The 19,924-nt window shown below is 41.4% G+C and overlaps 2 long non-coding RNA genes across 4 annotated transcripts in view; one reads left to right on the top strand and one right to left on the bottom strand.

Annotated features, from left to right (window-relative positions):
• Nucleotides 1-301: 301 nt before the first annotated feature.
• On the bottom strand, nucleotides 302-4,874 carry LOC111262419 (uncharacterized). Its single transcript, XR_002681599.2, has 3 exons — nucleotides 4,618-4,874; nucleotides 3,884-3,965; nucleotides 302-3,475 (listed from the first exon to the last, which is right to left on the bottom strand). It is a non-coding gene; the product is annotated as an uncharacterized LOC111262419 (long non-coding RNA).
• Nucleotides 4,875-17,879: 13,005 nt separating this feature from the next.
• LOC111262418 (uncharacterized) overlaps nucleotides 17,880-19,924 on the top strand; it is a 7,155-nt gene continuing 5,110 nt past the window's right edge. For 2 of the 3 annotated variants that reach the window (XR_002681597.2, XR_015311907.1), the window contains exons 1-2: nucleotides 17,880-18,309; nucleotides 19,057-19,552. This is a non-coding gene — a long non-coding RNA (uncharacterized LOC111262418). The remainder of the gene's footprint in view (nucleotides 18,310-19,056; nucleotides 19,553-19,924) is intronic. The other variant, XR_002681598.2, reaches the window with a different exon arrangement.

The following is a 19,924-nucleotide window of genomic DNA, read 5'->3' on the forward strand; positions in this document are numbered from 1 at the left end:
TACTCTCAGCCGGTAACTCAGGGCTATTTCATTGAAATAAACATCACGTTGGACCCAAGTATATGTACGAATGAATTAAGTATCATTTTTAGGGTTGCATTGGGCTAAAAACTGATTCAATCATTGGAGCACAAATAAGCGCCGATTTCTATGGAAATGTCTAATCGTCTAGGAAAGATATGTACAATCTTTTTATCTAATACAGAACATTGAATTGTGTTGTAAAGTTAGATTGACAGATGTCAAAGTGTGGTATATTCAAGTCAAGCGATCTGAGGCGATGAAGTAAGGACGCGGTCCGTAGTTCGAAAATCAAACTCTTCTGTAATTTAGAAGTTTTTATTGCACATCTTGCCAACGAAGCTGGTCGAAATCAGCTACGCAAAGACCGTCGCGACATGAAAATTATGATCACAATCTGAGATTCTGACTAGACGATACAGGTATCTCCGGACGAAGCAAGTAAATATACAGATGCGAACGGCGCTATGGCCGATGATTGTACTGATGATGTGTATCTTCTTCATAGTATAACTGAAATGTCTCTTCTTGCGCGAACATTTGGATCAAGCAAAGCAGTATATGAGGAGACGAGCTGATTTGCGCCTATCTTTTTTCAGAGCAACTCTTTTCACACATCAAGAAACTCTACGTAATTAAATAAAACAATTTATGCCCATGAATGAAGCGTGAGTCTTACGCGGCACGTTGACACGCTAATACTTTGGATCACAGGGGCACCCAATGAACTATAGGGCACAAAATAACATAGCATTGTTCGAAGATGAAGGTTTACACATGTAAACGTTCAACTTGACGTGCAAACGATATTTACTAGTACTACTACACGACAAGGTACTGAAGGTAAATACGAGAGGAACAAATCGATGAGCTACTTAACCTCGCCTGAAGTCAGCCATTAGTCAACATCGGTATTTTTACCAATGCCATACTGACGACCATCACGCCTCAGGACCAATGTAAAAGAACTGTCTACTTTGTACACCAGAGACAATGCCTACCATATTGCAACAGAGGATAATCTAGTTCACAACGTTGCCATCGCTACATTCGCAATCGAAAGTTCGCTTTGTCTATTGAGCATAGCCCTTCGCTACCGATGCAAGAAATGGAGACCTCATGGTGATACCACAATAAATATAGCAAATAGTTCTGCGGTGATTATACGAAGGACATACAGGCTATGGCTAGTTGAACCTTCACTGCAAGTGTATAGTTCATCTATTAATTAATGCAAACAGATTGACCCTCTATGTTTCGAGCTTTACGTCCGGTATTAGCGTTAAGCCGTCCATCAGACGACTGGCTCCCAACACAAAACGAAGCCCCTCTATGCCCATTTCGAACCTAGACTACAATGTATTACAACAAATTGACCCTAATCAAATTATGCCGTACTTCTTTTAGCCACGATGAGTTTTGTGGTAGTCCTGCCACATATGAAATTTTGAAAAGATATCGCACGGTACATCGACGCACAAATATATCTCCTAATAATAGGTGCATCCTCGGGATGACGCAAAATGTCCGCTGCGCTTTCTTTACTCAACAATGTATTTTCTCTAGTTGGAAAGGGCAGAGTTCTGGTTACGGATAATGTCGAACTATTTTTGTCCCACATTTCGGATAATATATGATAGAGATCGGCACATTTCTCAACATCCAATATCATTCACAAAGCGATGGCTTCGTTGAAGGACTTGTAAGAACATTCAAAAACGCATTTTGAGGGTTCGCAAAGCGACTTCAATTAGGCGCTTTAGATCGTATGAGGCAATACACATTATAGACCCAGCTATCCATCGGATGATGTTTACAAACAACAATGACACTTTTGAGGAGAACGCGAGGTCAGTTAGAATACGAACAGAATACACTGAGGTCTATGCATTGTTTGACCACTACGCAGCGAGTGAGAAAACTCATTCACACCGAAATGTTTTGACTACGTTAAGGATAGCCGACAAGCTACTCCTTTCGAAATTATTATAAGTTGAGCATCAGCCATGTAAAGTTGGCGAAGTTTTATTTAAAGGAATAGATAACAACAAAATTTAGTAGAAGAGGCGTGCTAACCACATAGATGAGCTAATTTTTACGGCTGTTATATGGGATCCCACATTCACATAATAAGTCTCCTGTAAGCAGCCAAGCTGGGTAGTTGTAGCTCGTTTTAGCGTACCAGTAAAAATTTCACTCAGTAGCCTAGAGAATAGAGAAAAGTCCATATCGAAACCAAGTAACTTTTTCAATAACGCAAGAAAGTGTGGTGATTCTCTATTGTGTAATATAAACATTAGTCTATAACAAATTATACACATCCCAAACCGTGTCCTTGTGTCCCAAGTAGAACGATGTTTTACTTTCATCTAAAAACGTAGCATACTTTGCTTATTATAAGCATTACGGAGAATATATATATATAGTAGGCTGTAACAAGTGAATCCTGCGGATCCTTGAAATGGGATGACTTTTGATCTAGTTGGGCTAAAATAATGATCTTTTAATATGTATTAGAGGCACTCTTTTTTAGTAATCCACCGCTCTCGTAGCTTCTAGACAGCCATATACTTGCCATTCGCGTCCTTATATATAGTTTTTCTATCTATAACTTTGTGAAGTATATCGATAGCGGGCTAAGCTTGCCCACCAGTTGCCCTTTTTAAGGTGTCAAAAGTAACGCATTCACACGGATTTAGATCGGGGAATAGGCGGGTTGAACCAAATGTCGACCGTTTTGCTCAACACACAAATTAATCGAGGCTTCACAGTGAGGTCTGGCATTGTCATCAAGAGTCAAGGTTGCATGCTTTCTATTGCCGAGCCAGCAGTCCCGTGTAGAACTTGAATTAGGTGGCTACATTCAATGTTTCATTTCCACCAAGTATCTCATAGCAGCAGATGGCTCTGATCTCCATTGCTACTACTACCATCACCTTACGGTTCAAATATACTTGACACTACCGAACTCAACTTTTTTCCAAGGCAATGCTGTTCGCTCGCGTAGTCTCTCTCCGGCTCAAGGCTGGACATCTTAGTGGACCATGCTTAGTCTATTGCGACTATATTCGCTTGAAGCGAGTCTTTCGCAAATTGTACATGGAATACACCAAACGCATTTCCATGCAGGCTGGAGTTAATCCGCGTGGAACCCATTCTTCATTCGGTTTCCGCTTTTTGAGTATTTGAGTTACAATTCTTAAATGGCAGTTTCGGCCCATAGAGCCCTTATATTTCAAGTGAAAATCCTTCTCCATTGCGTCGTTACCTTACGTCCTTATCATTCGGATCCTGATATCTCCTCACTGGTTTTCAACATTTCCATCTGTATTCTTGAACCGTTTGCGCCATTAACGCACTACGGTACGTCTTCGGCAATGTTCGATGGATTTCCACAGCTTTTTGGCCTTCGGATTTTCGCGATTAAACGGCTTTTATTTTTGCACTTACCTCCCTAGAAGTAAACACACATATTTCAAAAGTATTTAGTACCCATATTTCGTCCGCTAAGAGCACATAGTTCGAAAGCTAATCAATTTCAAGGCTTAACTGCCTTTAGTAGCTGCGGTGACTTCGTCTTAAAAAAGCTTAGAGAATGCTATAAAATCAGTATAGATGAATAAAATAGGGTGTTTAAAAAATTGAAGATCAATATTCGGCCGAGTGCAGCAAAGACTCAGTGAAGTTTAACAATGCATAACTTCGAAGTGCTCCATTGTCTCGTTCGTAATAATGGCTAATGAAAGTTCATTCGATTTTGTTAAGTGCACAGTTAAAAAAGTTAGCAAGCAAATTTCAAAGCACTGCGACCGCAGCATGCGATCGTGTAGGTGGACCATATGCCTTAAGCAAATGATTGAACCTCCGGCGGTAGTAAACGATTCTTCGCCGTTCTGTCACAGTTGCGCCTGTTCCAAGAGATCAGTCTGCCGGTCTTAACGCCCCTGAAAGTGGTAAAAGAAAATACACGGTAAATTCGATCACGCACTACGTAACAACTTCTTGAAACTGTCGGAGCTGGTTTGCTTTCTATATTTTCGTTGATTAGTCACTAAGTTGATAGCTAGCTGCCACGGTGCCATCAGTGTCAAAGAGTGAAACATCGTTTTTTTATAGTGTAATTATCTGTTACCAAACATCGTTTAAGCACACTCTATTCAACTATGTATTTTGTGCAGAGTATTACATTGCAATATTTGAGGTACGTAAAGGTGCGCATTGAACTTCGTATATCCTTGCAAATGTTCGATGTAAACGGAAAAATGGATAGATACGTATACCCACATCCTATTCGTTTTACTTATGGATTTCAATGTACTTTACGAAAACTGTAGATGAAAAAGAATAGGTTAAAAGCATTGGAAAGATTCTAAAAAAACCTCCTGAGGCATAAACGTTACTTACATTTCACCAACCCTAGTTAGTTTTGAAAGACGCCTCACGATATCGTCAACAGGCGGTTCCAAGACATAGGTCTTGGAATTTGAAACATTATAATTAATGACGATTTTACTAGAAACAACGAAGTTAAGGCACAGACTAGCGGACAGCAGCAGGTACGATCGATTCTATGGTAACGTATAGGACAAAACAAACCTTTATCTATACAACGGTGGTCAGATGAATCGTTCGTCCATGTCGGCGTCTGCTCCGCTGTTCTCTGTATGGTATCGTTGTGCCACACAATAGATTTATGATCATTACATGATTTTATTATAAACAACTATAGTAATTCCACTCGTAGCGATGTCTTGGTGGCCACTGTAGTGCACGATGTCCTATAAGAAGGAACAGTTGAACACAACTTCAAGAAAAGATCATCGCAAAATTGAAACTAATCACTTTCACTATAGTATATGGGACCATATTTGCATAACATCATAATAATGGAATCCGACATTTTATGCCGTATTGACCATGAATATACATCCATTGATGATAGGTCGTTCGATCAAACCGCATTAGTGCAAACAAGGAAACACAGCTCATCTTCATGAATTCAGTAATTGTGTGTCTTCACGCCTTTCACACTGACGTTCTATAGTCCTCAATACAAACGATGGTTTGAATTTTCTTTGTTACGTAATATACCAGCGAAAAGATCTGTGTTGGCACGATTCAGTATCAACAAGGCTAGTATAATTCAAATTGGCCCTCCTACTATACGTCGAGGAATATCTCTGCCACCTTTCCTCGCTTATTCAAAGTAAAATATGTAAAATGGACGAGTGTGTTTCTTACGGTCATATAATAATTGTTGTTATTCTAATCCGTCGTCAATAACCCAGGAAAATCTAACCGATGATAAATTTGCTTCGGGCCTGGTAGGCCAGGTAGCAACAGCTGTCAGGCTCGCATCATCATTCCAGGGCATCATATCCAATGAATAAAGACAGGTCAGGATACTAGTGCTAATGTTTGTGCTGCTAAAGCAACGACCAAGAGTCACGCTTCTCGAGAACAGTGCGGTTGGACACAAAAAAAGAAGCTCGAACATTTTGGATTAAACTGCTGTCGTTACGCAGTACGAAACAGAAGATGTCTGCGCTCCGTTTTGAGCATAGACGTCATCTAAGGCGTCCCTACATTAACAGGCAAGCAAGTTACCACTGCATAATTACAGGGACGAAAATCAAGTTCTATACACGCTTAAATATCCTTTAGTCCACTCGGATGTGTCAGTCCTAGAAAATTGGTGCACTTAGCCCGTCTGTGGCGGGTCTAGACGCGACTCCCTGTCGGGCCATAGCGTAGATATTGATTGAAAATTGTATCTGAAAAGTTATGAGACGAGTTCGGTTTAACGAAATACAACACGTTAACGAACCAGAAATACAGCACTTGACTGGCTCTAATCAGAGCACCCTCGCCCGTAATCTACTTTTTGAAAATAGGTCTTATTGCCAAGCTTCCGCTGAACCGGAACCCCAAGTAGTCGATGACAACTGTTGTCTGTCTTTTCTTGATTTTCTAGTTATCTATTTTTGCTTCCTTTGTGTTCGATTTCAACGGGTCTTACATTTTAGTTCTATCTCTGCTAACGGTGCTGCTGCTGCTGCTGCTGCGGTAACAGCTGATGCTAACTGCAGCACAAAACGATGTTTATTAAGAGGTGTCAGACCGTTAAACTGACGCGATGTGGACCCTGACATGCCGAGACTAGTTCAAGGGTCAGCGGGTAATGGAAGAAAAAATAACCCGCGCGTGATGACGGTACAAGATAGTAACAGGCTGAGCGATCATTCAAGAAGAGGCACATCAATCACACAAGGACAACTCTGGCAGCCGCAGCAGTAGTAACTGCATTGCCACAGCATGGCAGTTATACATAGATCCAACGTAGCCGCCGTCACTGCCGACTGCTGTTCTTGCGGAGACCAAACGCAATCGTCATAATTCTCACCCACCTTGTTATTAGACGCTATGCTCCTGTCAACAGTCGACGGTTGACGTTGGTTCATTTTTGTTACCTACGATCTTGTTAGTTGCCCTATTCAGAATCGCCTCTCGTCTATTCAATTGCACCAGTGGCATTCGGCCGAACCAGACCCCCGATAGAATTCGATGTCGCCATATCGCCGGCTGATGACGGCGCCGTTGACGGCTACAACGAGTAACTATAGTTGTCGCGTATTGACAAATGATTAATGAACGGTATCTGCTTCCAAAGCCGTCCAAGCAAGGCCGACGTTGTTGACGACGACGACGACGACGACACTGAAAAAGCCCTTTGAAAAGAAAACCGAGACGAAAGCCTGATACTTAAATGGGAGATGTGCATAGGAACGGGTAAGAGATGTCCGCGCATCAATTTCCTTCACAGTCGCCTAAGAACAATAACACTGACATCGAAACACGTCAACGACACGAGGTGCGGCAGCATTAACGCCGCGAAAGCACAACAATCACCCGTCATCGCCAACGAGGCCAATATGCTAAATTAACTTAACTAGTATTAGTAGTAGTTCCGTAAAGGAGTTAGGGGACAGTATAAATGAGCATTTTGTTCGTTCACAGCAATAGTCCCTCTATGCGCAGACAAATATGTCGTTGCTGATTGCCGTCAGCTGTTAGCGACGAGGAATACAACTGTCAATCTCCGCCATTGTAACTACAGTTCAGCCATTGCACGGAACGTTGTTGTAGTAATTTTTATGCGAAAACAAGACCGTTGCCTATTCCGTGCATGGGCTTATTCGAGGAGGCGCGATCGCTGCTCACTAGCTGACACTAGCTGATAATGCGCAGAGGCGAAGACAGAACATCCAACGACCGACAAAAAGGCCCTGTTACTACGTTTATGTATAGTCACAGGGTAATTGTGTGGAGTATTCTAAAAATAATAGATATTTATGTGTATATTTCAGCTAATTTTTGTTATGAATCAACTCTACACTGACTCAATGACTTCGGGCATGTCTAGCCATGCGAGCGCTATCATTCGCTGTTGGGCGATACGTCGCTTTAGTCCAGTGCCGCTGTATTCTGCTCGATCTATAAACCGATAAAGTGATTCCTCAAAGCGAAAGGACGATAGAATGTCCGCCCATGATGATATTGCAAATGGACGGCACACAAAAACTCACCGCAAATAGTTGACGATGATGCAATAGGGTGGTTTCGTGGCGCAGAACCAGTAGCTGCGCGACGCCAAGGAACCGATGGACGCCCTGTTCGGCCGCCGATGGCTCGGCTGGTCCACGTGATTACTAGCTAATTTAGCGAATGTCACGAGCGGTTCGTGCGCGTCCGCCTACGGAGTAATGCCTGTAATATGTCCACCGTCCGCTAAACTAGCGCAGTAGCAGTGGCCGCGATGATACCCCGGATCCATCGAGATTGTTCTGATGGAACATTTTTTTCTCATATATATACGAAAAAAAAAGGAAAAAAATTCGGAGCAGTTCCAGCGGGCCGGTCCCTAAGCGACGACAACAACGAGAAAGATGATGTACAATTATTGAAACAAGAAGAACGTTATAAGAAAGAGAAAAGTTTTGTAATACTCATTTTTCTTAGATAACATCGGTTCGTTTATCGACCGAATCTGATATTCACCGAACTGACCGGGCCAGTCGATCTGGCCATAGATCAATGATCTGCTATGAGGCCGTTCAGCTATGAGTGATGATCCTCGTTAAATGAAATGTAGAGCACAGCAACAGCACGCCGATAGTGTCTGTATTCATCTTCCTCCGGGCTTGTACCACCTGCCGCTGTCTGGGCGAAAACACCCGCCGGCCGCACATCGACACCACTGCCAACATCGTGCGTGGAGCTGAACTTTTCACCAAATCCCTCCAATAACAATGGCGACGCAGACAGGCAAAATCGCCGGCCAAACTTAACTAAATGACCAAAAACGATGAGACAAGAAGGCGCTGAATCATAATAATGCCATGCAGTCAACAGCAAAAAAAAACTGGAATGGTTTTGCAGGGATCTATTCATCCGATCAATTCAATTCCTTTTTGAACTTGACCTTCGTACCTTGAGAATAGCGGGGGTAAACTATAGTGAGATGATTGCCTTCAATGCAGGCAAAGTAGTACAACGCAGTTGGTATAAACGTATCACTTTTACCGATTTAATCCATATCGTTCCCGTCGCGATAATGAGTCGGGTCAAATGAATGTCCTGAAACCGTCCTTAGAGCTATCTGTTCAAATGCATAGTTATAAGGCCGCAAGAATCTTATGCATAAAAAAATTAAGGTCGACTAGAAGTGCTAAGTCAGCGCCTGGGTGTCTATACGAATGGGACAGTTTCCCCACAGAAAACTCAATAGGTGAACAAAGTCTCGTCATACGTGCTGCTCCACGCGATGCAAACATTATTTTAGGTGTGGTACTGAGCTCTATATACCTATTTACACCCTAATATTATCATACTGAAGATATAGAGGTGTATGGCAGGATGTTTGTACCGTTCAGGCGTTACCCTGTGAGCATAATCATGTTTTCTTTCGCTTGACTATGCCATATATTTCGAATGAATTTATATGTTCGCGGCTGAGAGACAAGGTACTAGAAGTGGTAAACGGCGCCGTAGTTCATCGCTACGGGATATTAACGAAATCGCTGATGGACACTGCGATCACTCTCGCAGTTGCAGTCACTGGCCAGCGAGGTCACCGCTGCGCTATGTTTATGTTTCACAGATGACCATATGGAAACAGAGCGGCCGTTTGAACATCGGCAAACATGCGTTATTGAAGAGGTAAATAGACAGACAAAACAAATGGCACCTTACAACCATACCCGCGAAGCACAGGCGCAACACCACCCGCGCCAATGAAACGTTTGGCTGGATCTTGTTCCGATTCGAATTTTGACCCTCACCATTGTCGTACTGACGTGCGTACAACGTAGTACGTCTCATGCTTGCACGAGCGACCTATGCTGAATCGAGTACATTGCCATACGGATCAGTGGTGATGTCGGCGCTCAGCTCCATAACGGTGGTAGGTAATATCAATTATAATTAAATATAGCTTAACGCAGTTGGCATATAGTACGTAATGAGTCAGTTAAACAGATAAAAACAATAATAACTCATATTCCATGTATATGGATAAACACAAAAATCAGCTTGCGCGGATCGCTGCGTGGCGCAACGTGCAGAACGTTCGTACTTCCATATTTAAATGACCATCATAACTATTGGCATATATACATAAACGTGCGGTTACGTACAGGTATCTAGTTGCAATGCTGTAATAAAAAAAAAGTTAGTGATACTTACGATAATTCGATTCCACTAAAAAACACGCTTATATTGTGTTTTTACTGAACGCTAATAACATGCAACACAGACTACAATACGGAGAAGATGCGGCTTCAGGGAAGAATTTGGATATACAGTGAGATAAAATTAATTGGCTTTCAGTAATAAAAAAATACGCTGATCAATGCAGTTCGAAAAATCCGTCACTCAGTCGCGTAGGGAGCGACTAGGTGTTATTTTTGCCGATCTTCTTACTACCGTTGCACTGCAGGAAAAGCTGAACTAGGCCGCACAATAGAACATTGTGTCATTCTTAGTGTCAAAATATTTAATCTAACATTGGGGGGTTTCAGTCGACAACTTGAAAATTCTTTAGCCCATTCCTAATTGTCTTAAAGACGACATAAAACTATACGCAGTAAATCCTACGTCCTATCATGCACTAGGAATTTTATAGGGCAACAGTTGTTCCTTTTGTTTAGAGCGCGTACTCTATTATTGGGACAATAACAAACGTTCAGGGATTCGTAAATACGAGTCTTTCATTTCTTACGCTTCAGTACGCTTTAGGACACTTTGATTTCGAGCCTGCGTTTGAGATGGAGCAGCCTATGGGATAGAGCAAAAGAGCCTATTTCGACCCGCATGTACCTTGTGACCAAATTTGTGCGAGTATTGCAAGAGCAATCGAGCAGTAATTCATCGGGCAGCCGGAAATAACGACAGTCTGAATCCTATAACAAACTTGGCTACACAAGCCAAATCCGATTAACGTTTGTCTAACAATGCTTTACGATGACGCGAATGACAGAGAAAAAAAAAAAAGCCACGTCAAAAATCGGTCAGAAACCGAACGGTCACCTTAAACTGTCGATTTAATTGATAACCGCAGCGTTCATCTAGCCAGGACGCTTCAAAAGCAAATTTACTACATCAAATTAAAGTAGCATAATTTGGCTGGCTATAAGATTATATATAAAATGAAACCTGCTTTGATATCCATATTAGGAAAACAAAAGAGAAGAAGAAAGTCCAAGCTCTAGGGAACAGATTGCCCCTTATTGTATTGAGTTAAATGACACGATAGGTTGTCGGTAAAAGGCAAACTTCATCCCATCATGAATATCAAAAGCACTAGATTTGACTGGGATAGACCTTTTTCCTGTGTCCCTTGCAAATTAACACCTATACGTAAACGGAATGTATATGAAGGCGCTCAAACAAGTAAACTTTGTAACACACGTCTCAGTGCTATAATAGCTAACGTCTTACACGACTGTATCAGATAAACTCAAAAACAATGACAGCGAAATAATCACGGGAGTGGATAAACAGCTCTTAGCATTATTGCCTGCATGTAATTTCCAGCGTACCTTCTCTCTCGTATTGACTCCTATTGAGTCTCATTATCTTCAGGCTGAAGCTGTTACTGGGAATAGAGTAGACAGTGACGTGATGCATTGAAAAGATTAGGCCATTGTTTTTATTTACCGTACGGAGCGTGTAATTATGAATATGCCAAAATGATAGACTCAACACTCCTCTCAATGGATACGATAGAATAGTGTACTCGACACACTGGCGACATCGTTTGACAAACAACAACGCAAACGTTGCGTATCTGACGTTGATCCTATAAGGACGGGATCGTTGTTTTCGACTCGGAAACATTGCCGTTTACGTTTATTGACGCAGCACGATGCACTGTAATGAACGGCAACCGGTTCCAATATGTCGACACGTCCGTCCATCTGACTGAGCCAGCTGTCCATCACGCTATTCGCTTTAATAGACATTTTGCTTGCCCAAAATTAATTTTTTCATAACCTCTTCGTTCCTTAGTGGACCGACTCCCATCGCTGCCACCCGTAATGCCATGGGTGACTGTATCTCGGCATAATGAGTACACAAATGAAAGCGTCCGGTCAACGTAGGGAACTCCCTGTGAAAATAATATGCGCCCCATTATGGTTTGATTTTGCTATCTAACATGTAGGAGTATCTCTTTCTATCGTATCGTGATAGAATGATAGGATATTTGTTACGGCGAGCTCGCAAACAAAACGTTTGTCAGTTTTGTATACATATATACGTGCGACAGTACTGCATCAGTATATAGCTTTCTAGACACCTATCGATAATGTGAGATGTATATTGGTTTTATGAAACAAAAGAAACTGTACGTATCTTAAGCGTTAGAGCTTCGTGTTGTGGACCAGAATTTTAAGGGCATTATAGGATATTAGCCAGGTTGGCCAAAGGGAATAGGACTATGAACGATCGACTCAAACAGTTTCAGCAATAGTCTGAGACAGTTTGCGGGAGCAAAGATAAATAATATTAGAAGCTGAAAAGCATACTTCAAAACCTAGTAATCAAAGCAAAGGATAATGGATGTTAAGATTTGCCTTTTGATGATTTTTACTAATGGGAGATATTATCTAGATGACAGAGCTTGCATTGTTCAACGGATGTGGCAACTTTTCTTTGAAACTAGAGGTCCAAAGTTATAACCGACAGTGTGGTATCTTTTTTATCGGCCCGAAATTTCTCGCTCAACTTATCGCTATTGTAAAGGTTATTTACACAAACCCTTAGCAGCACAATTTTGTATTGTAGCATCTATCGCTATCCGTATGCTAAAACACAGGAACGGGCCAAATAACGGCTCCATATCAGGTGCTGGCGCCAACGACACAGTTTTGTCAAACGAATAGTGAAGGTGGACCATCTTGAACTCCTCTAACGTTGCTACATGAGTTGCTATAGATGAGGCACATGAGTATTTGTGAAAATACCCCAAACGGCTTCAGAATCGTTTGGATCGTCTGATTGAAACCGGTGCTTGTTAGACACGTAATATTTGATATTGATGTTTTAATTTTTACAAAATCGTATTGTGCCAACAAAGTAGAAAATGGTTACTTCAATGATTGAGATGTTGATGACTCAGATGGCACTGTGAAGTAACAATTTTCGTAATATTACCATTACGTCTTCTGGCATCCGATTACTTCAGTTAATGATTTCGAAAGTGTATAAACCTTCATATATTATAGCTACTTAATAAGGTTCAACTAATAGCAGACTGTATCCGTTTTACCTCGTAAGCTCACTTCGTGTCGACCACAGCTCATTATACAGGTACAGATACAATATTTTTCAATTCTACCAACTGCAGTAGTTATTACCTAATCATTATATAATATATTCTTAGAACGCTAGCCGTATAATAACTTTTGTATGATAGAATTGCCAAATTCAGCTAGCCAAATGGTCAATCCATAGCTATAATATCTACAAAACGTTATAAGGACACGGACATTGAATTCGGAGTCCATTCGTGAACCCTGTGATAAGAAGAACAGAGATAAATCAAACTTGATTAGCAAAAGAGCCCCTCTGTGTCTCAGCAGACCTTAAAAGAATAGCGGTTTCAGGGCCGCGATACAATGAATTCTAATACACATAAAAGCTGATTAATTTATCTACGTATGGCATACGCTGGTACTTACAGAAGCCAACATTCATATTTGTAATAACATGCGTGTTTTGCGGTACAAGTAGACACATGTGTGCAGGTTCTGCGAATAAACATTTTCTTTTCCGGCAAAAACAAGTTATTGAAGGGCTCGCTCTGATGGATCATACAACTTACTCAATGCAGAAGACCAGCTAAGCTGGTTAACAACAAAAGATATTCCTGTTCTATGATGGTCCGTACGATTTTTATCGACGTAAAAATTTGACATAAAAACCAACTTGATGACAGAAAAATCGAATTGTTTTTATATAAGGCGCTTTAATTTACCCTCGCATTGACTGCCATTTTTGTTTCTATACCTACATGTATCATACTCAATTTGCACCTAATGGTCCTTGCGTTTGCTCCTTTATATCTCCGTTAGGGTTTTTTACTCTTCCAGCTCCGACTCGGGATTTCCTTTGACCGGCGCCTGCTATTGCGAACACATATGTAATGAGGCAGCGGGTGGATGGCTCGGAAAGGAAACGGAGTTAACTATGTTGAACATCATCATAATTATTCTTGATATTGTAATTTTCGATAATTATCACCCATCAGTAGCTGGTTGGCGTACTCGCGCAGAAAAATCATGTTTCAAATAAAAAGCATGAAGATCTACGATAGCAACGTCCGTATCGTCGCCGCCATTATCGTCGACGAAGACAGTATCACGGAACCGTTGCGTCATGACGCATGCTGCCGTCGTCTGCTTATCCATCCATTCATTCAACTGCAATTACCAATACTAATAACAGTGCCAGTATCAGCGTAAAAGCCTATTGCTACATATGGACCGGATAATGCATTAGTATTTGTCGTAGTTACCGCGCTCGTCAATGTTGGTATTGGATCTGAACAATCTTCAATCATCTTCTCGACTGAATTGATCAAAGTCGACCGAATCAATTCGAATTGAGTACGTTAACGAGAATAGGATGATAGGGATGAAGGTTTGAATCGCCGGAACAGCGTCGAGCGTCAACGTATTTTCCCTATGGGACCGTTCGTTGGTGCTCGAGAACGATCATTTTTGCTACTCTGTTATATATTGAAAAATCGGTTGAAAAAAACTATTATGATTCGATATTCACAGCCGTGTTGGTGGTCATTGAATATACGTGACCGTACGTGCTGCAGGTTAAATAGATTTTAATTGCTCAATAAACCAACGTCCTCAATCCCGCACGCAGGCGTGTTCACTGAAAAACTATATATCATACCGTCACAAACACGATTTTTATTATAGAGCAGTATTGAATAGGGGACGTGATTCGGGCCGTGATTACCTAAAGCTGAATTGTTTATGGCAATTAAAACCTCGCGGTCGATCTTTTTAAGTGATTGACGTTCCTGACCTCATATCACCGTACAGTTACGTTTGGCTGGCGCTTCATCGTTCGAAAGTTAAGCCCACCATCCCACATGCAGTATTGTTCATTTCAAAGATGACGACCCCAAAAGGTTTAACCTCTTCAACCGAAAACAGCCTCGTCTTCATTATGCTGAAAACTTATAATTAACTTATAGTATAAAACAAGGTAACACTTCTTATTGTTCCAAACGAGTGGGCAAATGGCTGCCTAATTAATAGGAGAGCATCAAACAGGCAGTAGCATAGGTACGGTACAGAACGGATACCTAAAGCCGTGAAAGAGGAGCCGGCCTACCCATCAATCGGCGGTGAGGAGTTACAGAGTTGTAGAAAAGTAGCCATTGCCTTTGTTCTATAGCTTTTATAATGGGTGACCGAATGAATGGTAAAACACAAATATTAATTGGTGACCTAAATTGGGCATTTTACGGAGGCCCACGTTTTGTTACTGTGGACATTTCGAGAATATACGTTTTTGTTGTCTTACTTTGCGAACAAGAGAAGCTTTCATGAATACGAATGTGAGATCCCATTTGCAAGTAAGAGAACTTATAAAAATTAAACAAATTTATGCAAGTTATGTTACGCTTTCAAATTAACATGACATCAAAGATCAACTAGGACCCGTATATACATAATACATTTCAATGATATAGTTATGTTTTGAAAAAAATTACTTTTAGATGAGTGTCTGCACGCTGCCGAAAGGTTTTCACAATACGCTACCTGTAGAAACATACATAATACGTTATGGCTGAAAGTTTAAAGAAAAACAATATACATATACAAGTTAGGAATAGATATCCTATATACAGGTGTACGCCTAACGTACCTGCTACGAATCAATATTTCGCCAGTCCTTGACCGCAAGTTTACGTATCATGTCATCATCGTTTTGGCAATAGGCGGTGCATACATTACCGGCATGTTAAACATTACTATCACGGTGGCTCAGTTAATTAAATACGGATATGTACAGCAGTTTCGATCGCAGACGCACACGCGCACACAAACAGCTGATACATATAGTAGTAAGAACAAAAACAGTCGTCATTCTCACTGTAACTAGCGGAAACGTTTATCCGTCGGAAATTTCTGTTTAACATAGTCATTAACACGCTCCGTCGACAATAAACCAGCGACAACATTTCTTACAGACCTTACCTCACTAGGTAAGAAACTCGTCGTTGGTATATATATATATATATATATATGTATATATGTATGCATATATCTAGATCCCTTGTATGTGATTTATGAATCGAGCTGCTATTGGTACTGCGAGGACTCTCTGTAAAAATGCGATTACTTCCCCATAATACGCACCGTTTTAGGGGGGGTTAGAAGAGGACGAAGTAGTTAACGGATAAGAGAAACAGTGCTACGATAGACCTGTCTGATTACTTTGCTCGCATGTGGCAACCATGCACTGGGCAAATAGCCCCTGTCTCTTTAGCCGGCAGCAATTGCCTAGGGATTTATTAGTGCAGCGATACATAGACCAATATCGGCCTTTGTCGTAAACAATAAAGGTACGATCAACTTTATGAATATTAAAATGAAAAACCGATCAAAAATGGCGACCATCATAGCGGCTACCACAAAAAAAAATCAAGAAGAAGAACATCCGTGTACACAATACATTTGTATAGCCATCAACTCTCTGCGTTCAGTGACGGCCAGTGCTTGGTTGAAAAACGGAGGCGAAGCGAAGGCTTTGAGGTTACTAACCTGGCCAGTAATAAGCGAACATCGGATGCGAGAGGAGCCTCGGGCCTGCGATTTGCAGGACTGCGTTTCATTTAAACTACATGGCCATGAAGTGCAGATCTAGTAGCCGCGTTTTCTTTGCGTAAGATCAGTACTAACAATAGCAGTTCAAACAACGCGACAGAGCTGTGCACCTGGCCGGCTTGCTGGTGACGTCGTGACGGACAGCAACAAACGAAGAACGACAGAACGCAAATACATTATGGCTTCGATACTTCGTTACACTCATCAGTGCAATCAATCCAAGAGGCAGCGGCACCGACTGCGTAACCACAATGATCCCGTGCGGTAAAAAAAACGGCGGAGCGAAAAAGAGAAAACAAACACAAGGCGAAGTAACTTGGGATACATGCATAGGGTATTCAACATTATGAAAATCAACTTGTTATTATACGCGCTATATCATTGTATAGTGCAATTTAGCGTGTTGTTCTGAACGTCAATGGTGAAACAGCTATCAATAGGTATGGTAGCGTTACCAAGTCGAGCTGAACGCCAATAAATGTTGCCCTATTAGCCCGTAACCCGTCGCTGATCCTGCTGCTGCCGGGGCTACCGTTAACGTTGCAATGCCACTCACCGGATAGAAATCGACAGATACGCCTGTATTGGTTTTAATGTTTAGAGATTTGGTTGACTTGCACCGAATGGCATTACTTCAGTATCAAAATCTGCTGTGAACCGGAACCAGCTCTTACACTTGACCTGGCTTTTTTACCAAAAAAATCCAGGTATTACTTTTGTCGAAACTCGGTAAGTGTTTGATCGGGACGATATTTCGTAAGCTGTACGGGCACATATCTTCATGACTAGCACTTAGTCCTCTAGCTGAAACCGTCCCTGCTTAGATCGTGCAAAACCCAATTCGTTACTGCGGCAGAACATGGTTGAAGAGCCGTTACGTCCTAGCAAAGCTCGAATGCCCTTGCCCTCTTAACTCATAGCTGAACTTAGCCAGTTACCAGCTGTTCGTAGCAGATAAGATCATAGTTGATACAGACCCAATCGAAGCCACACCAAAAAGTGTCTATAACAATTATGAACAATCCTATAGACGACTCGATCGAAATAACAATATGGCTAGTTTTTTTTTTAGCGATTTTAGCTGGACGCTTTTGTGGTAATTGCCGTCATCGTAATAACCGAAATAAACATATAATAACGGCGCACATATGTGTGTGTACGTGCATCAAAAGCACTAACCCTATTCCGTATAGACAGTGATCATGGTACAATTGAATCGAACTCAATTATGTCATCTTGAAAATGGTCGTTATTATCATAATCTTTGTAACATTCGTTTTACATTATTAAGTATCTACAAAAAGAACAATTATACTTCCTGTACAACTACAGGCCTATATTTCACTATAAAGCAATGCATATGCATGTTATATATATAGATAGAGAAGGGGCGGGGGAGAGGGTATCGTGCAATGGAGACGCGAAACAAAGTCACCGAAGATAGCACCGCAAGCAAATCAGCAAGCAAGCACGGCACGGTACGACGAACGCATGTGAACGAAGTCATCTACCCCTCACTGGCCGCCGCTGTGGGCTGCCTTGCAGTGACGACGACGATGATGGCGGAGACGACAAACAAGGATGACGACGTCAACTATTCAATCCTAACTTGACGAAAGCCACGAGGAAGCGAGCGACAACGAGCTCCCGTGTTTCTCTTCTAATTCGGCCTCATCGGGCTATTGCATCTGTCGTAAGCGACTTACGACGAGAATTCGCACGAGTCATTGTCGTTTAGGAGTGAAAAATATCGCATCCAGTACGTGTTAGATAATAGTGCGCTGCAACCGCTGCTCAGTTGAGGTTCGCAACGGATGAACTATCGTCTACCTACGACCGGGAAAATGTTGTGAGAGAAAACTGAGAAAGGGTAAATAAGAAACACAGGATAGCTATATTGAAAAAAAAAGCGCGGGTCGCAATAACTTTTTTTTTTTCATACAAATTCCGGAAATGAAAGAGTGTTCCACATGCGCACTGACAGGGCATTGATTAAATCGCATTTTGTAAAATACCGACAGCTCTAAGTATTAACTAAACACTGTTTCGAAACCAGGAAGCGCCTCTGGTCGGCCACGTAAAAACTGATACAGACTTGAATTCGTAAAATAACATAGCTCATATGTCTGAAGGAGTAACGAGGACATTACCGACATGCTTACACCGACTTCAATCGTTATCAAGCGACCCAACTCATTGTCAGTGTTGCCGTATCGTTCGTATCCATTATGCTCTACGAAAAAGATTTGATTGATATTATTAACTATCTGTGACTTGTGTGCCACCGGCATTGTCATAGACGACGGTCGTCAGCTGACAAGATATCGCTGACACTTGTTTTGTATCGAAGTATTTTTATTAAAATCCCCCTACTTCTGGTACTAGCTAGGTCAACTAATTTTCCGATCGTGGCTTCCCAGATTATCGCAAACGTTGTTTTGCGGATCGCTTTAAGGCGGGCGAAGATGAGTAAGCCATCTGGCATCATCTCTGCTTCCACTGGCATTTGTACGCGGCTCGCGTCGTTATTGACATGTTATCATGATTTTGTAGCTCAGAACATGGGTAATCACTTTCAATTCTTCAAGTAGATACAATATTGAATTATTTCATTCAGCAAAAAGCGCTCCAGCTTGATAAAATGGCAGACATACGTAGAATACGCCAAGTAAAAATGCTGCTTATGACGTCCACGTGTTGGAACAACGCTACATAATATATCGCTACTGAGGCCTAAACTCGCGGCCGATTCGCCGTACTCAGTCCATCAATGGAAGAATTCTCGACCGTTCCGCTTAAGAGTGCATTATAGTCTGTGGCTCGTCTTCCTGACGCCACATATAAAACGTCCTGAAACTGAGAGCGGCACTTAGAAACAGTGTTTACTCAACAAGGAAAACGTCTTCGCAGCATAATGAAGCGAGATGGTTGAGATTTTCTGCGAGGAACGGTTAACTAATACGAACCATCACAAAAGATTAAGGACGGCTTGGCCTATGTACGTCTCCGAGCGCGCTGCATCGTAAGCAAGCATACGGCCATGCTAATTCAGATTTCAACGCTGATACAAAATTATGAGCAGATATTTGGAATCATGAAAACAAATGACAAAGGTAAGCTGAAAATATAGATATGGTATAGTAATTATTATTAAGGGTAGTAACTGCTTGTATAGTTGCCATGCCGTTTTACAGGTACGTCAAAGAAATTCCAGTAGTACCACTCTAAATAGGGACAATTTTTTAGAACCAAGAATTACTAAAATAGGTAAAAAAAAAACCGTGCAAAATTATTACTACCGATGTGTAAGCGTCACAGTGGTGTTATGAGAGAACCGATGGGCCTAGTCAGGACTAAAAAACAGATTGTCACTGAATAATTACGTAATATTGCTCACACAATGTTTTCGGAAAGTAAACATCTATCTATTTAGCGAATATTTATCGTTTTTAATAATAAGCCTTACCATGTTTCATGCTAGAAAT

The sequence above is a fragment of the Varroa jacobsoni genome, unplaced genomic scaffold (assembly GCF_002532875.2).
Source record: "Varroa jacobsoni isolate VJ856 unplaced genomic scaffold, vjacob_1.0 scaffold_661, whole genome shotgun sequence".
NCBI lineage: Eukaryota > Metazoa > Arthropoda > Arachnida > Mesostigmata > Varroidae > Varroa > Varroa jacobsoni.